The sequence below is a fragment of the Heterodontus francisci genome, chromosome 8, assembly GCF_036365525.1.
Source record: "Heterodontus francisci isolate sHetFra1 chromosome 8, sHetFra1.hap1, whole genome shotgun sequence".
NCBI classification, from domain to species: domain Eukaryota; kingdom Metazoa; phylum Chordata; class Chondrichthyes; order Heterodontiformes; family Heterodontidae; genus Heterodontus; species Heterodontus francisci.
The window spans coordinates 13,839,596-13,858,048 of NC_090378.1; positions in this window are offsets into that span (position 1 = coordinate 13,839,596).

An 18,453-nucleotide genomic window follows, 5' to 3' on the forward strand; every position below is an offset into this window, starting at 1 on the left:
TATGAGATTTCTAAGGTGTCCGAAGTGGATTAATTAAGGAATAATGAACAGCAGGTGTGCATTATTAGTGATTAATGTCGGTAGTGATTAGTTTAGCCCATGACGACAGTAATTCTTACTTTGAATAGCTATTTATAATGGCCTTGTTCTTTGCTCATTAGTGTAGATTTTGACATTGCTGGAAGATTAAATATTTTTTGCACACGATGAACCTATCAACTTTGCTGCAGGTCAACGTAAACATTCAGGACCCTTTGCTCTACACTAATAAAGAAAGCCCATAAGTAAAACCCTTGGCCCTATTGGGGGAAATCACCACACAATTCATAATGGCACCAAAAAAAAAATGGTTCAGATAATTTTCTTCAACTGTGGATCCACTGGTGGTCTGGAGGGAATAAAAGGGCGGCACAGTGACGCAGTGGTTAGCACCGCAGCCTCACAGCTCCAACGACCCGGGTTTAGTTCTGGGTACTGCCTGTGCGGAGTTTGCAAGTTCTCCCTCTGACCGCGTGGGTTTCCGCCGGGTGCTCCGGTTTCCTCCCACAGCCAAAGACTTGCAGGTTGATAGGTAAATTGGCCATTGTAAATTGCCCCTAGTGTAGTGTAGGGGGATGTGGTAGGGAATATGGGATTAGTGTAGGATTAGCATAAATGGGTGGTTGTTGGTCAGGACAGGCTCGGTGGGCCAAAGGAGCTGTTTCAGTGCTGTATCTCTGAATAAAATTTTTTTTAAAAGCCAAAAGCTGTCATTGGATTGGCTAACGACTTAAAAAGAAAACACTTCTTTGAATGTGCGTTCAAATCCCTCCATGGCCTTGTCCCGTCCTTAGAATGTGAGTTCATACACCCCGCCCCGTAGTCTGAGAATTTGAATTGAATCTGAAATTTTAAAAATTGGTGCCAGTAAAAGTGCCTGTGAAACTGCCGAGTGTTGTAAAAGTCCAATTGGTTCACCAATGTCTTTTAGTGAAGGAAAGCTGTCACCCTTGCCCAGTCTGGCCTATACGTGACTCTAGTCCCACACCAATGTGGTTGACACAAGTGTTCTAGCAAGCTATTCAGTTAACCAAAAGAACACAAGATCTAGGAGCAGGAGTAGGCCATTTGGCCCCTCATGCCTGTTCCGCCATTCGATAAGATCATGGCTGATCTGAATGTGGCCTCAACTCCACTTTCCTGTCTGCCCCCCATAACCTTTGACTCCCTTGTGAATCAAAAACGTATCTAACTCAGCCTTTAATATATTCAATGACCAAGCCTCCACTGCTCTCTGGGAAAGAGAATTCCACAGACGAGCTCCTTATCCTTATCTCCATCTTAAATGGGAGACCCCTAATTTTTAAACTCTGTCCGTTAGTTCTAGACTCCCCCACAAGGGAAAACATCCTCTCAGCATCCACCCTGTCAAGTCCCCTCAGGATCTTGAATGTTTTAATAAGATCACCTGTCATTCTTCTAAACTCCAATGGGTATAGGCCTAACCTGCTCAACCTGTCCTCTTAAGATAATCCCTTCATCCCAGGAATCAGTCGAGTGAAGCTTTTCTGAACTGTTTCCAATACAATTAAATCCTTTCTTTAGTAAGGAGACCAAAACTGTACACAATACTCCAGAAATGGCCTAAGGCAACACTTCCCTACTTTTATACTCGATTCTCCTTGCAATAAACGCCAACATAGAGTTCTGCTGTCTCTCTCCATTCAAACAATATCTTCTTCTTTGGCCTCCTTATCTTGAGAGACAATGGGTAAGCGCCTGGAGGTGGTCAGTGGTGTGTGGAGCAGCGCCTGGAGTGGCTATAAAGGCCATTTCTAGAGTGACAGGCTCTTCCACAGATGCTGCAGAAAAATTTGTTTGTCGGAGCTATTACACAGTTGGCTCTCCCCTTGCTCTTTTGCCATTTTTCCTGCCAACTGCTAAGTCTCTTCGACTTGCCACACTTTAGCCCCGCCTTTATGGCTGCCCGCCAGCTCTGGCGAATGCTGGCAACTGACTCCCACGACTTGTGATCAATGTCACAGGACTTCATGTCACGTTTGCAGACGTCATTAAAGCGGAGACATGGACGGCCGGTGGGTCTGATACCAGTGGCGAGCTCAATGTACAATGTGTCTTTGGGGATCCTGCCATCTTCCATGCGGCTCACATGGCCAAGCCATCTCAAGCGCTGCTGACTCAGTAGTGTGTATAAGCTGGGGATGTTGGCCGCCTCGAGGACTTCTGTGTTGGAGATACGGTCCTGCCACCTGATGCCAAGTATTCTCCGGAGGCAGCAAAGATGGAATAAATTGAATTAGAATTAGAACATTACAGCGCAGTACAGGCCCTTCGGCCCTCGGTGTTGCGCCGACCTGTGAAACCATCTGACCTACACTATTCTATTTTCATCCATATGTCTATCCAATGACCACTTAAATGCCCTTAAAGTTGGTGAGTCTACTACTGCTGCAGGCAGGGTGTTCCACGCCCCTACTACTCTCTGAGTAAAGAAACTACCTCTGACATCTGTCCTATATCTATCACCCCTCAACTTAAAGCTATGTCCCCTTGTGTTTGCCATCACCATCCGAGGAAAAAGACTCTCACTATCCACCCTATCTAACCCTCTGATTATCTTATATGTCTCTATTAAGTCACCTCTCCTCCTCCTTCTCTCCAACGAAAACAACCTCAAGTCCCTCAGCCTTTCCTCGTAAGACCTTCCCTCCATACCAGGCAACATCCTAGTAAATCTCCTCTGCACCCTTTCCATAGCTTCCACATCCTTCCTATAATGCGGTGACCAGAACTGCACGCAATACTCCAGGTGCGGCCGCACCAGAGTTCTGTACAGCTGCAGCATGACCTCGTGGCTCCGAAACTCTATCCCCCTACTAATAAAAGCTAACACACCATATGCCTTCTTAACAGCCCTATTAACCTGGGTAGCAACCTTCAGGGATTTATGCACCTGGACACCAAGATCTCTCTGTTCATCTACACTACCAAGAATCTTCCCATTAGCCCAGTACTCTGCATTCCTGTTACTCCTTCCAAAGTGAATCACCTCACACTTTTCCGCATTAAACTCCATTTGCCATCTCTCAGCCCAGCTCTGCAGCCTATGTCCCTCTGTACCCTACAACATCCTTCGGCACTATCCACAACTCCACCGACCTTAGTGTCATCTGCAAATTTACTAACCCACCCTTCTACACCCTCTTCCAGGTCATTTATAAAAATGACAAACAGCAGTGGCCCCAAAACAGATCCTTGCGGTACACCACTAGTAACTAAACTCCAGGATGAACATTTGCCATCAACCACCACCCTCTGTCTTCTTTCAGCTAGCCAATTTCTGATCCAAAGCTCTAAATCACCTTCAACCCCATACTTCCGTATTTTCTGCAATAGCTTACCATGGGGAACCTTATCAAACGCCTTACTGAAATCCATATACACCACATCCACTGCTTTACCCTCATCCACCTGTTTGGTCACCTTCTCGAAAAACTCAATAAGGTTTGTGAGGCACGACCTACCCTTCACAAAACCGTGCTGACTATCGCTAATGAACTTATTCTTTTCAAGATGATTATAAATCCTGTCTCTTATAACCTTTTCCAACATTTTACCCACAACCGAAGTAAGGCTCACAGGTCTATAATTACATGGCTGTCTCTACTCCCCTTCTTGAACAAGGGGACAACATTTGCTATCCTCCAGTCTTCCGGCACTATTCCTGTCGACAATGACGACATAAAGATCAAGGACAAAGGCTCTGCAATATCCTCCCTAGCTTCCCAGAGAATCCTAGGATAAATCCCATCTGGCCCAGGGGACCTATCTATTTTCACACTTTCCAAAATTGATAACACCTCCTCCTTGTGAACCTCAATCCCATCTAGCCTAGTAGCCTGAATCTCAGTATTCTCCTCGACAACATTTTCTTTCTCTACTGTAAATACTGAATTGAGACGTCGCTCTTGGCTGACATATGTTGTCCAGGCCTTGCTGCCATAGAGAAGGTACTGAGGACACAGGCTTGATACACTCGGACTTTTGTGTTCTGTGTCAGTGCGCCATTTTCCCACACTCTCTTGGCCAGTCTGGACATAGCAGTGGAAGCCTTTCCCATGCACTTGTTGATTTCTGCATCAAGAGACAGGTTACTGGTGATAGTTGAGCCTAGGGAGGTGAACTCTTGAAGCACTTCCAGAGCGTGGTCGCCAATATTGATGGATGGAGCATTTCTGATGTCCTGCCCCATGATGTTCATTTTCTTGATGCTGATGGTTAGGCCAAATTCATTGCAGGCAGCTGCAAACCTGTCGATGAGACTCTGCAGGCACTCTTCAGTTTGAGATGTTAAAGCAGCATCGTCAGCAGAGAGGAGTTCCCTGATGAGGCCTTTCCATACTTTGGACTTCGCTCTTAGACGGGCAAGGTTGAACAACCTGATCTTGTGTGGAGGAAAATTCCTTCTTCAGAAGACTTGAACGCATGTGAAAGCAGCAGGGAGAAGAAAATCCCAAAAAGTGTGGGTGCGAGAACACAGCCCTGTTTCACGCCACTCAGGATAGGAAAGGGGTCTGATGAAGTGCTGCCATGTTGAATTCTGCCTTTCATATTGTCATGGAATGAGGTGATGATACTTAGTAGCTTTGGTGGACATCCAATCTTTTCTAGTAGTCTGAAGAGACCACGTCTGCTGATGAGGTCAAAGGCTTTGGTGAGATCAATGAAAGCAATGTAGAGGGGCATCTGTTGTCCGCGGCATTTCTCCTGTATCTGACGAAGGGAGAACAGCATATCAACGGTCGATCTCTCTGCATGAAAGCCACACTGTGCCTCAGGGTAGACGCGCTCGGCCAGGTTCTGGAGCCTGTTTAGAGCGACTCGAGCAAAGACTTTCCCCACTATGCTGAGCAGGGAGATTCCACGGTAGTTGTTGCAGTCACCGCGGTCATCTTTGTTTTTATAGAGGGTGATGATATTGGCATCGCGCATGTCCTGAGGTACTGCTCCCTCGTCCCAGCACAGGCATAGCAGTTCATTTAGTGCTGAGAGTATATCAGGCTTTGCACTCTTGATTATTTCAAGGGCAATGCTGTCCTTCCCAGGGGCTTTTCCGCTGGCTAGAGAACCAATGGCATCAAAGAGTTCAGATTTTGTTGGCTGTATGTCCAGCTCATCCATGACTGGTAGAGGCTGGGCTGCATTGAGGGCAGTCTCAGTAACAACATTCTCCCTGGAGTACAGTATACTGCTCAATATACTGCTCTTCTATTCTTCCTGCCAAAGTAGACAAGTTCACATTTTCCCACATTATACTCCACCTGCCAGAATTTTCCAACTCACCTAACCTATCTAAATCCCATTGTAGACTCTTTATTACTTCTTCACAGCTTTCATTCCAAACCTATCTTTGTGACATCAACAAAGTTAGCTACCATACATTCGGTCCCTTCATCCAAGTCATTTACATAGATTGTAAATAGTTGAGGCCCCAGCACCGATCCCTGTGGCACTTCACTCATTGCAGCTTGCCAACGCAAAAATGACCCATTTATCTGTACTCTCTGTTTCCTGTTAGCTAACCAATCTTCTGTGCATGCTAATATGTTACCCCTTACACCATGAGCTCTTACTTCGTGTAGTAACCTTTGATGTGGCATGTTATTGAATGCCTTTTGGAAATCTAAGTACACCACATCTACAGTTTCTCCTTTATCCACATTGCTTGTTAATTCCTCAAAGAACTCTAAGAAATTAGTCAAACACGATTTCCAATTCACAAAACCATGTTGGCTCAGCCTGATTGGATTATGATTTTCTAAATTTTGTATCAAACCACTGCCTACGGTTCAAGGTGATGGCCCACCATCATCTTCTGAGGGCTTTGAGGGATGGACAATAAATGTTGGCCTTGCCAGTGATGCCCACACCACGAGAGTACTTTTAAAAAAAAACTCATAACAACATGTGGACAAAAACTCCAGCATGGGCTGAATGGCCTCCTTCTGTGCTGTAAATGACTCTATGACTTTAACCTTTGAGATAGAGATTTGTTTTTCACAGTCACTGACTGGACTTGATTGTGAAAATACAATTCACTCTGTTGAGTCAAGACACAGAGCGCATTTCAAAATAAATGGGAAACGTGCTCTGTTAATGTAATGCTGCAAAGAAAACTGCTGTGGCTGTCCTAAATAACACAAAAGGCTTTCTCCAATAACTGTCATGTGTGAACCTTGCTGAAATAAATGACGTTGTGGGAAGATATCCAGTTGGGATTAAGCTAAAGGCAACAAGACACTTGGTAGCCATCATTGTAAGATTGCTCTTCCCCAAATGCCTGAGCTTGAATCAAATTCTGGCCCTAAGAGGCTAAATCAATATCACATACTCTGATCCTTTCCAAGCCTTCCGGGACTATAACATGCAAGAAAAAAAGCTGGCAATCTATGTTCGAAAATAACCTTACTTGAGTTTATAGTCATTTTTCATATCATTTAGATTGATACCAGTGGCTTGCTACCAGATAAGTTGACCAATAATAGCTCAAGAGACCAAACAGGAGGTTGCGGGTATTGGTTTGGCCTGATCTGAAATGATTGGGCTCAAATCTGCGAGAACCAGTAACATTACCAGGGTGGAAACATTCATCCTTGAGCTCTGTTATGGCTACTGCAACCTTTAATAATCCAACTCCTGATTCAGCAATGACACAGCCGTCTGATCCTCCAGCTCCAACCATTAACGCTAACTGCTCTTCTCCCAACTTGTGTCCCGTGGTGTGTGATGGCTCTAGTGGTACGAGACCCCTTGGGGACAAGCAACCATAATATGATAGAATTCTTCATCAAGATGGAGAGTGACGGAGTTGATTCTGAGACAAGGGTCCTGAATCTTAGTAAAGGAAACTACGAAGGTATGAGGCGCGAGTTGGCCGTGACAGATTGGGAAACGTTACTTAAAGGGATGACAGTGGATAGGCAATGGCAAACATTTAAAGAGCGCATGGATGAACTGCAACAATTGTTTATCCCTGTCTGGCGCAAAAGCAAAATGGGAAAGGTAGCCAAACCATGGCTTACAAGGGAAATTAGAGATAGCATTAAATCCAAGGAAGAGGCATATAAATTTGCCAGGAAAAACAACAGACCTGAGGATTGGGAGCAGTTTAGAGACCAGTCAGCCTGACTTCAGTAGTGGGGAAAATTCTAGAGTCCATTATCAAAGATTTTACAGCAGAGCACTTAGAGAACAGTGGTAGAATCGGGCAGAGTCGGCATGGATTTACGAAAGGGAAATCATGCTTGACAGATCTATTAGAATTCTTCAAGGATGTAACTAGTAGAGTTGATGAGGGGGAGCCAGTGGATGTGGTTTATTTGGACTTTCAGAAGGCTTTCGACAAAGTCCCACATAAGAGATTAACATGTAAAATTAAAGTGCACGGGATTGGGGTAGTGTATTGCAATGGATAGAAAATTGGTTGGCGGACAGAAAACAAAGATTAGGGATAAATGGGTATTTTTCCGAATGGGAGGCAGTGACTAGTAGGGTACCGCAGGGATCGGTGCTAGGACCCCAGCTATTCACAATATACATTCATGATTTAGATGAGGGAACTAAATGTTTCTCTTTGGCCTCCTTGTCTCGTGAGACAATGGGTAAGCGTCTGGAGGTGGTCAGTGGTTTATGAAGCAGCACCTGGAGTGAAAAGGCCAATTCTAGAGTGACAGAATAAAAACAACAAATGCTGGAACCACTCAGCAGGTCTGGCAGCATCTGTGAAAAGAGAAGCAGAGTTAACGTTTCGGGTCAGTGACCCTTTTTTGCTTTTATTCTAGAGTGACAGACTCTTCCACAGGCGCTGCAGATAAAATTGGTTGTCGGGGCTGTTACACAGTTGGCTTTCTCCTGTCGCTTCAGTTTTTTTTCCTGCCAACAGCTAAGTCTCTTTGACTCACCACTCTTTAGCCCCGCCTTTATGGCTGTCCGCCAGCTCTGGCGATCACTGGCAATTGACTCCTAGGACTTGTGGTCAATGTCACAGGACTTCATGTCACGTTTGCAGACGTCTTTACAGCGGAGACATGGACGGCTGGTGGGTCTGATACCAGTGACAAGCTCGCTGTACAATGTGTCCTTGGGGATCCTGCCATCTTCCATGCAGCTCACATGGCCAAGCCATCTCAAGCGCCGCTGGCTCAGTAAGGTATATATGTTGGGGATGTTGGCCGTGTCAAGGACTTCTGTGCTGGAGATACGGTCCTGCCACCTGATGCCAAGGATTCTCCGGAGATGGCGAAGATGGAATGAATTGAGACGTCGCTCTTGGCTGACATACATTGTCCAGGCCTCGCTGCCGTAGAGCAAGGTACTGAGGATACAGGCTTGATACATTCAGACTTTTGTATTCCATGTCAGTGCTCCATTTTCCCACACACCCTTGGCCAGTCTGGACATAGCAGCAGACGCCTTTCCCATGCGCTTGTTGATTTCTGCATCGAGAGACAGGTTACTGGTCATAGTTGAGCCTAGGTAGGTGAACTCTTGACCCACTTCCAGAGCGTGGTCACCAATATTGATGGATGGAACATTTCTGACGTCCTATCCCATGATGTTCGTTTTCTTGAGGCTGATGGTTAGGCCAAATTTGTTGCAGGCAGCCGCAATTCTGTCGATGAGTCTCTGCAGACACTCTTCTGTGTGGGATGTTCATGCAGAATTGTCAGCAAAGAGGAGTTCCCTGATGAGGACCTTCCGTACTTTGGTCTTCACTCTTAGATGGGCAAGGTTGAACAACCTGCCATCTGATCTTGTGTGGAGGAAAATTCCTTCTTCTGAAGACTTGAACGCATGTGAGAGCAGCAGGGAGAAGAAGATCCCAAACAGTGTAGGTGCGAGAACACAGCCCTGTTTCACACCACTCAGGATAGAAAAGGGGTCGAATGAGGCACTGCTCTGCTGAATTGTGCCTTTCATATTGTCATGAAATGAGGTGATGATACTTAGTAGCTTTGGTGGACATCCGATTTTTGCTAGTAGTCTGAAGAGACCACGTCTGCTGACGAGGTAAAAGGCTTTGGTGAGATCGATGAAAGCAACGTAGAGGGGCATCTGTTGTTCACGGCATTTCTCCTGTAGCTGTCGAAGGGAAAACAGCATGTCAATGGTGGATCTCTCTGCTCGGAAGCCACACTGTGCCTCAGGGTAGACATGCTCAGCCAGCTTTGGGAGTCGACGCGAACAAAGACTTTCCCCACTATGCTGAGCAGGGAGATTCCACGGTAGTTGTTGCAGTCACCTCGGTCACCCTTGTTCTTATAGAGATGCCAAGAGATGATATTGGCATTGTGCATGTCCTGAGGTACTGCTCCCTCATCCCAGCACAGGCAAAGCAGTTCATGGAGTGCTGAGAGTATAGCAGACTTGGCACTCTTGATTATTTCAGGGGTAATGCCCTCCTTCCCAGGGGCTTTTCCACTGGCTAGAGAATCAATGGCATCATTGAGTTCCGATTTTGTTGGCTGTTCGTCCAGCTGATCCATGACTGGCAGAGACTGGGCTGCATTGAGGGCGGTCTCAGTGACAACATTTTCCCTGGAGTACAGTTCTAGGTGTAATATTCTAAATGTAATATCTCCATATCTGCAGATGACACAAAACTGGGTGGGAGGGTGAGTTGTGAGGAGGATGCAGAGAGGCTTCAGGGTGATTTGGACAAGTTGAACGAGTGGGCTAATGCATGGCAGATGCAGTATAATGTGGATAAATGTGAGGTTATCCACTTTGGTAGCAAAAACAGGAAGGCGGATTCTTATCTGAATGGCTATAAACTGAGAGAGGGGAATATGCAGCGAGACCTAGGTGTTCTCGTCCACCAGTCGCTGAAGGTAAGCATGCAGGTGCAACAGGCGGTGAAAAAGGCAAATGGTATGTTAACCTTCATAGCGAGAGGATTCGACTACAGGAGCAGGGATGTCTTGCTGCAATTATACAGTGCCTTGGTGAGGCCACACCTGGAATATTGTGAGCAGTTTTGGTCTCCTTATCTGAGGACGGATGTTCTTGCTACAGAGGGAGTGCAGCGAAGGTTTACCAGACTGATTCCTGGGATGGTGTGACTGACGTATGAGGAGAGATTGAGTCGGTTAGGATTATATTCGCTGGAGTTCAGAAGAGTGAGGGGGGAATCTCATAGAAACCTATAAAATTCTAACAGGACTTGACAGGGTAGATGCAGGAAGGATGTTCCCGATGGTGGGGGAGTCCAGAACCAGGGGTCATAGTCTAAGGATATGGGGTAAACCTTTCAGGACTGAGATGAGGAGAAATTTCTTCACCCAGAGAGTGGTGAGCCTGTGGCATTCGCTACCACACAAAGCAGTTGAGGCCAAAACATTGTCTGTTTTCAAGAAGGAGTTAGATATAGCTGTTGGGTCTAAAGGGATCAAAGAGTATGGGAAGAAAATCGGAACAGGCTACTGAGTTGGATGATCAGCCATGATCATAATGAATGGCAGAGCAGTCTCGAAGGGCCGAATGGCCTACACCTGCTCCTATTTTCTATGTTTCTATGTTACTTTTAATCTGTGGGACAGGAGGAACTTGTAGCCCTGCTTGCTATCCCAAGGATATTGTGATTGATGGTCCAGGTCTCTCTGACAGATGCTTCAGGTCCCCTCTCAACAACTGCTCTAGAATCTGCAGAACTCATAGAGTCATAGAAAGTTTACAGCACATAAAGAGGCCACTTGGCCCATCATGTCTGCGCCAGCCCAAAAACGAGCCATTCAGCCTAATCCCACCTTCCAGCATTTGGTCTGTAGCCCAGCAAGTTACAGCACTTGTGGTGCATTTCCAGACACCTTTTAAATGAGTTGAGGGTTTCTGCCTCTACTACCCTTTCAGGAAGTGAGATCTAGACCCCTACCACCTTCTGGGTGAAAATATTTTCCTCATTGCCCCTCTAATCTTTTTATCAATCACTTTAAATCTACGTCCCCCTAGTCACTGACCTCACTGCTAAGGTAAATAGACACTTCACCTCCACTCTATCCAGGCCCCTCACAATTTTGTACATCTCAATCAGATCTCCCCTCAGCCTCCTCTGTTCCAAGGAGAACAACCCCAGCTTATCCAATCTTTCCTCATAGCTACCTTTTTCCAGTCCTGGTAACATCCTCATAAATCTCCTTTGTACCCTCTCGAGTGCAATTACAACGTTTCTGTAATGAGGTGACCAGAACAAACTCATGTTCACAGGCTTTCCTCAGTGGCACCTTGTGCTCCTTGAGGCTGCTGTTCCCTTCTGACGAGAAGTTGTGAATATCTTTCCTTAAAAAGACAGATGGCTGTGACCTAAGTTTTTTGAAAATTGGATGTGGTGGTGGCCTAGATAATAGCTTATTTCAGCTGATCTGCTTCTTCTGGTCAAATTACAAAAACAACAACTGGCATTTATATAGCACCTTTAAAGCATTGTAACATGCTTGACAGGAGCGTAAATGAGCATCAAGCCAAAGAAGGAGACAATAAACAGGTGACCAAAAGTTTGGTCAAAGAGGTAAGTTTGAAGAAGCATCTTAAAGAAGGAGAATGTAAGGTGGAGTGGCAAAGCAGTTTGGGGAGGGAATTCTACAGCCTAGGGCCTAGATGGCTGAAGGCATTGCTGCTAATGTTGGGAAGAAGGAAGTGAGGGATGCACAGGAGGACAGAGTTGGAGGACCACAGAGTTTGAGGATGATTATATGTCTTCAGGGGGTTACAGAGAAAGGGAGGAAGTGAGACCTTGGAGGGATTTGAACACGAGGATGAGGCTTTTTAAATTGAGGTGTTGTTGGACTGCGAGCCAATGTAGGTCAGTGAGCACTGAGGTGATGGTTGAATGGGACTTGGTGCGAGTTAAGATATGGGTAGCAGAGTTTTGGACGAGATCAAGTTCATGGAAGGTGGAAGATGGGAGGTCACCCCCCTCCCCTCAATTATAAAGCTGCCCTTACACTGTTGGCTTCATGTTGATGCAAAGTGGTTCCCGCCACCCATGAACTAAAAAGAGATGTTATTTCACTGGATTCATGGCCAGATGTACCTCCTGAACTATTCCCTAACGTCAAGTGGCGCGAGACCAGCCTTGCGGTGCCAAACAATTGAGGCTTGGCACTGTGGGTTGCTGTGGAAGCTAGGGTCAGTAGCTGAGATAGCTGTTTGGATCTCCCACGTCTTTCATAACTTACTGCAAAGACAGGTTTCATTTCTTAAAAAAGCACTTTGAGAAAGCTGATGCTTCTGCACATTCTCTCAAACCACTAACAGGGTGGGAACTCTGAGACACTTTAAGAAAAACCTCTGGAACCCACACTCAACACTCTATGTCGAAGGACAATTTGAATAGCATAGATGAGACAGTGGTGCCAAGTTGTTACACAAGCTGGACATTGGAAGCTGATAAGAACTTTATTATAGCTGCAGGGCCCTTGATAATTTGGACTGGAAGAAAAAGCTGTTAAATATCCAGCAGCTATCACTATCAGTATTCTAGTGCCGAATGCTTTCTGCACTGATCCTTCATTGCTTGCTTTATCTGCCCTGTGGCATCAGTTGATGAGTGTGTGTGTTTTTTGAATAATTCTCACTATGTCCCTTCTCTAATTAAGGCTCCCATTTCTTGCACTTGTCTTTCCATGGTTTCATCCTTCTCCTCTATATTTCAATGCATTGCTTTTTGTTTTATTCATTCATGGGATGTGGGTATCGCTGGCCAGGCCAGCATTTATTGCCCATCCCTAATTGCTCTTGAGAAGGTGGTGGTGAGCTGCCTTCTTGAACCGCTGCAGTCCATGTGGGGTAGGTACACCCACAGTGCTGTTAGGAAAGGAGTTCCAGGATTTTGATCCTGTGACAGTGAAGGAACGGCGATATAGTTCCAAGTCAGGATGGTGTGTGACGTGAAGGGGAACATGCAGGTGGTGATGTTCCCATGCATTTGCTGCCCTTGTCCTTCTAGTTGGTAGAGGTCGCGGGTTTGGAAGGTGCTGTCTAAGGAGCCTTGGTGCATTGCTGCAGTGCATCTTGTAGATGGTACACACTGCTATCACTGTGCGTTGGTGGTGGAGGTAGTGAATGCTTGTAGATGGGGTGCCAATCAAACGGGCTGCTTTGTCCTGGATGGTGTCAAGCTTCTTGAGTGTTGTTGGAGCTGCACCCATCCAGGCAAGTGGAGAGCATTCCATCACACTCCTGACTTGTGCCTTGTAGATGGTGGACAGGCTTTGGGGAGTCAGGAGGTGAGTTACTTGCCTCAGGATTCCTAGCCTCTGACCTGCTCCTGTAGCCATGGTATTTATATGGCTACTCCAGTTCAGTTTCTGATCAATGGTAGCCCCTAGGATGTTGATAGTGGGGGATTCAACTTATTAAAATGCTCACCGCTTGCTTTGCTTGGTTCAATCCGCGCTCACCTCCAACCATCTGGTTGGAAGGAGCAGGTTCATTAAATTTGAAGCTGCTGTTTACAAATACAAGAGGCCACATTAGAAGGAAAGGGAGAAACTCTTTGCATTTCTAAAGCACCCCTCACATCCTCAGGATGTCCCAAATGTGCTTCAAAGCCAAGGAAATATTTTATGAAGTGTAACGTAGGAACAGGGCAGTCAACTTCCACAAACAACAATTCAATAGATGGCCAGTTATATTGGTGGAAGGATAAATATTGGTCATGATATTGGGAAGAGGTCTCCTGCTCTTCTTTGAAATAGTACCATGGGATCTCTGTCTATTCGAGAGTAGTGGAGTATTTCTGAATCAGAGATGAGTCTGAGCCACGCTGGCACTACTTTGGACTGTTTTATTTTGCAGCAGAATGGTCCAAAAGGCACTTCACAAAGTGCGATGAGGCGTAGGCAAGAAAAGTTCCCACATTACAACCAGCAACTACTCTTCAAAAGTACTTAATTAACTCTGAGATCGTGAAAGGCTCTTACACCTCAAAGGACAGGGCAGCAGATGCACGGGAACACCACCACCTGCAAGTTCCCCTCCAAGCCACACACCATCCTGATAGAACTATATCGCCGTTCCTTCACTGTCGTTGGATCAAAATCCTGCAACTCCCTTACTAACAACACTGTGGGTGTATCTACCCCACATGGACTGCAGCGGTTCAAGAAGGCAGCTGACCATCATCTTCTGTAGGAAAATTAAGGATAGGCAACAAATGCTGGCCTTGCCAGTGACGCCCGCATCCCATGAAACAAATGAAAAAAAGCGAAGGATCTTTCTTTGATGAGGCAGCTAAAATTGGGGGCAGAATAGGGAAATACTAAGGAGGTCTTTTGAAAGTGGAATGTGGTGGATGACTGAATGGGATTGGGAAGATTGTGGGGATGAGGTGGCTGCAGATGTGGTGGGACACAGCAGAGCAGAGCAGAGCGTGCGAATGAGGATGGGTGGAGGGTGACCTTGTGGCAATTTATGAATGAAGACCAAGAGTTTGCAATCAATTTAGCACAGGATCAGTCAACCAATGGAAGTCAGTGAGAACTTCTGGGCATTGATGAGTGGGACCTGGTGTGGGATGGGAAGTGTGAGGTGGTGCAGCTAAAAACATTGACGTATGTATGTGATTTTTGCATATTTGAAATTAGCACTGTTTATAAAAACAATAACAAGATCTTTACAAAAGTAGGGAGGTTATGCTGAATCTTTATAAAGCTGTGATAGGCCACAACTAGAGTATTGCATCTAGTTCTGGTCACCACACTTTAAGAAGGATGTGAGGGGTCCTTGTGAGAGTGCAGAGGAGATTTACCAGAATGGTTGCAGGGATGGGGGATTTTAGCTACAAGGTTAGGTTGGAGAAGCTGGGGTTGTTCTCCTTGGAGCAAAGGAGGTTGAGGGGAAATTTGATAGAGATGTACAAGATTATAACAGGTTTAGATAAGGTAGACAATGAAAAGCTATTCCCATTAGCTGATTCTACAAGGACTAGCAGACACAGATGGATGAAACATGAAAAGGGGGTGTGAGGAAGAACTTTTTTACGCAGCCAATTGTAATGACCTGGATTGCGCTGCCTATGAGGCTGGTGGAAGCAGAGATGATGAATGATTTCAAAAGGAAATTGGATGGGCACTTGAAGGAAATAAACCAGCAGGGCTACAGGGATAGAGCGAGGAAATGAGACTGACTGGATTGCTCTACAGAGAGCCGGTATGGACTAGATGGCCTGAATGGCCTCCTTCTGTGCCTTTATGACTCTATGACCTATTTTAAATGATTGTATCTCCGTAGAAGGATCAAGAAAAAGGAGCAATTATCTTCTCCTTTTCTAATTCTCTTTCTGTCCCTCCTGCAGGCATTAACACCCAGCTGGGATGTCCACAAACACTCCTTTGCACAGTGGCACAGAGGTTAGCACCAAAGCCTCACAGCTCCAGCGACCCGGGTTCAATTCTGGGTACTGCCTGTGTGGAGTTTGCAAGTTCCCCCTGTGTCTGCGTGGATTTCCTCCGGGTGCTCCGGTTTCCTCCCACATGCCAAAGACTTGCTGGTTGATAGGTTAATTGGCCATTATAAATTGCCCCTAGTATAGGTAGGTGGTAGGGAAATATAGGGACAGGTGGGGATGTGGTAGGAATATGGAATTAGTGTAGGATTAGTATAAATGGGTGGTTGATGGTCGGCACAGACACGGTGGGCGAAGGGCCTGTTTCAGTGCTGTATCTCTAAACTAAAAACTAAACTTATCTAAAAGTGTTGACAGTGAGTATTGGTGGGCTATTCAACCATGGAGGGCATTATAGTCCAGCCCGATTGAACAGGTGATCTGACACTCAAGCCAAGTTGCAAGGTGGACATAGATTGACGATATTGGGGCTACATTGTGGATTTAGTGCTCTAACCCTCTCTTCTTTCGAGAGCAGCTTCCCCCTGCCAGTGCCAAAGCACTGTATTCTCCCCACATCAGAAGGTTATGGGTTCAAGTCTCACTCCAGGACTTGAGCACAAAAATCAAGGCTGACGCTCAGTGCAATACTGAGGGAGTGCTGCACTGTCAAAGGCGCCGTCTTTCAGATGAGACGTTAAACCCAGGCCCTGTCAGACCTCTCAGGTGGACATAAAAGGTCCCACGGCACTATTTCGAAGAAAAGCAGGGGAGTTCTCCCCAGAGTATTGGCCAATGTTTATCACTCAATCAACATCACAAAAACAGATGACCTGGTCAATATCAAACAGCTGTTTTTGGGATAAAAGCAAAATACTGCAGATGCTGGAAATCTGAAATAAAAACAGAAAGTGCTGGAAATACTCAGCAGGTCTGGCAGGATCTGTGGAGACAGAAGCAGAGTTAACGTTTCAGGTCTGTGACCTTCCATCGCATTCTGATGAAAGGTCACCGACCTGAAACGTTAACTCTGCTTCTCTCGCCACTGATCCTGCCAGACCTTCTGAGCGTTTAAAGCAGTTCCTGTTTTTATTGCTGTTTTTGGGAGCTTGTTGTGTGCAAATTGGCTGCCATGCTTCCTACATTACAACAGTGACTACAGTTCAAAAAGTACCTCATTGGCTTTGGGACATTCTGTGATTGAGAAAGTTGCGATATAAATGCAAATCTTTATTTTCCACACATGCACTTTGGAGTCATCGGAAAATGGCCAAGAGTGGGAACCCTAGGAAAATTTCACCTCCACCCCTGCCAGGCTAACCCGCCCAGGGTCAGTTAACATTTCTAGATTCCGAGGGAAGTGGTTGCACCGAGGATAGTGGTAAGGGGGCCAATGTAAAGCTCTCTCGGGTAATGGTGCCATGGTCAACCTCAAGAAACTCAGCATGGACTGGAGTTTGAATCCATAGCCGGCAAGGCTCGTGGAATTCCTAACAAAATTCCTTGCTTATCCATAGTGGAACTTGGAAAGGAATGTTGAAGGAAGCCGACAGCAAGAGACCCTTTGGAGCCAATCAAATGTTTGGCACTTGACTATCCTCTTACCATGGCTTCCTTAGTGCCCATCTCACAGCTTTTCCTACCAATCTTTTCTTCTTATTTAACTTGTTAACACAAAGAGAGAGGTTGTATGTAGGGAACAGAATAGGCCCACAGTGATGGAGTTTCACATTTTAAAGCAAAGAATACCACATAATTACAGATAAAGACATTGCCTAATGGGAAAGTGAGAGATTATTCACAAAAAAAGAAAGACTTGTATTTTATCGTGCCTTTCACAACCTCAAGAAGTCCCAAAGCACTTTGCAGCCAATGAAGTACTTTTAAAGTATAGTCATTGTTATGTAGGTAACATGGCAGCCAATGTAGCTGTAAATAGCAATGAGATTACGGCCAGATCATTGGTTTTAGTTGTTGGTGGAGGGATAAATATTGTCTAGGACACTGGATAGTATTCCCCTGTTCTTGCTCAGAATAGCACCATGAGATTTTTTTATGGTCACCTGAGAGGGCAAACAGGGCTTCAGTTTAACATCACATCTGAAAGATAGCACCTCCTGACAGTGCAGCACTGCACTGGGAGTGTCAGCTTAGATTTTGTACTGAAGTCTCTGCGATAGAACTGGAACACACGGCCTCTGACGCAGAGGCGAGAGCGCTGTCAACTGAACCCCAGACAAGTCAGAATCAACATGAGGAAACAGAATACTCCTATTAATACATCACAAAGAAAAAGCTGGAAAAGCTTGGGGCGGCACAGTGGCGCAGTGGTTAGCACTGCAGCCTCATAGCTCCAGGGATCCGGGTTCGATTCGGGGTGCTGCCTGTGTGGAGTTTGCAAGTTCTCCCTGTTACTGTGTGGGTTTTCGCCGGGTGCTCCGGTTTTCTCTCACAGCCACCAAAGACTTGCAGGTGATAGGTAAATAAATTGCCCCTAGTGTAGGTAGGTGGTAGGGAATATGGGATTACTGTAGGGTTAGTATAAATGGGTGGTTGTTGGTCAGCACAGACTTGGTGGGCCGAAGGGCCTGTTTCAGTGCTGTATCTCTAAAAAAAAATAACTCTACATGCTCTGTGTGTAACAGTTCACGAGTGATTGTGATTTGACTCTTGTCTAAAAACTGCAATATACTAGTGTAAGTGTCCTATTTCGTTCTGGCAACTGCTGTTCCTTGTTCAAGCAGCATGGAGTAGAAGTGACACAGTGTGAAACGGCAGTTTGGTGGACTTGGACTGTTTGAGACAGAGAACATCATTAGAAGCATGTTCTCCAATCCATTCATGAAAATTAGAAGCTATCTGACCCCGGGCACTCATGAAGTCTAATGCCTCCGTCTGTGCCCTGATGTCTGACCACCCCCTGTAATGTCTGATTCTCCTCTTACAATTTCTGCCCCCACCCCTCCACCAACGATGTCAGACTTGCCTGACATCTGCTCCCCCACTGTTTTTCTGCCCAACAGGCAGTGAGCCTCACAATCTGGCCAGCTGCTGGATGGGATTTTAACAGA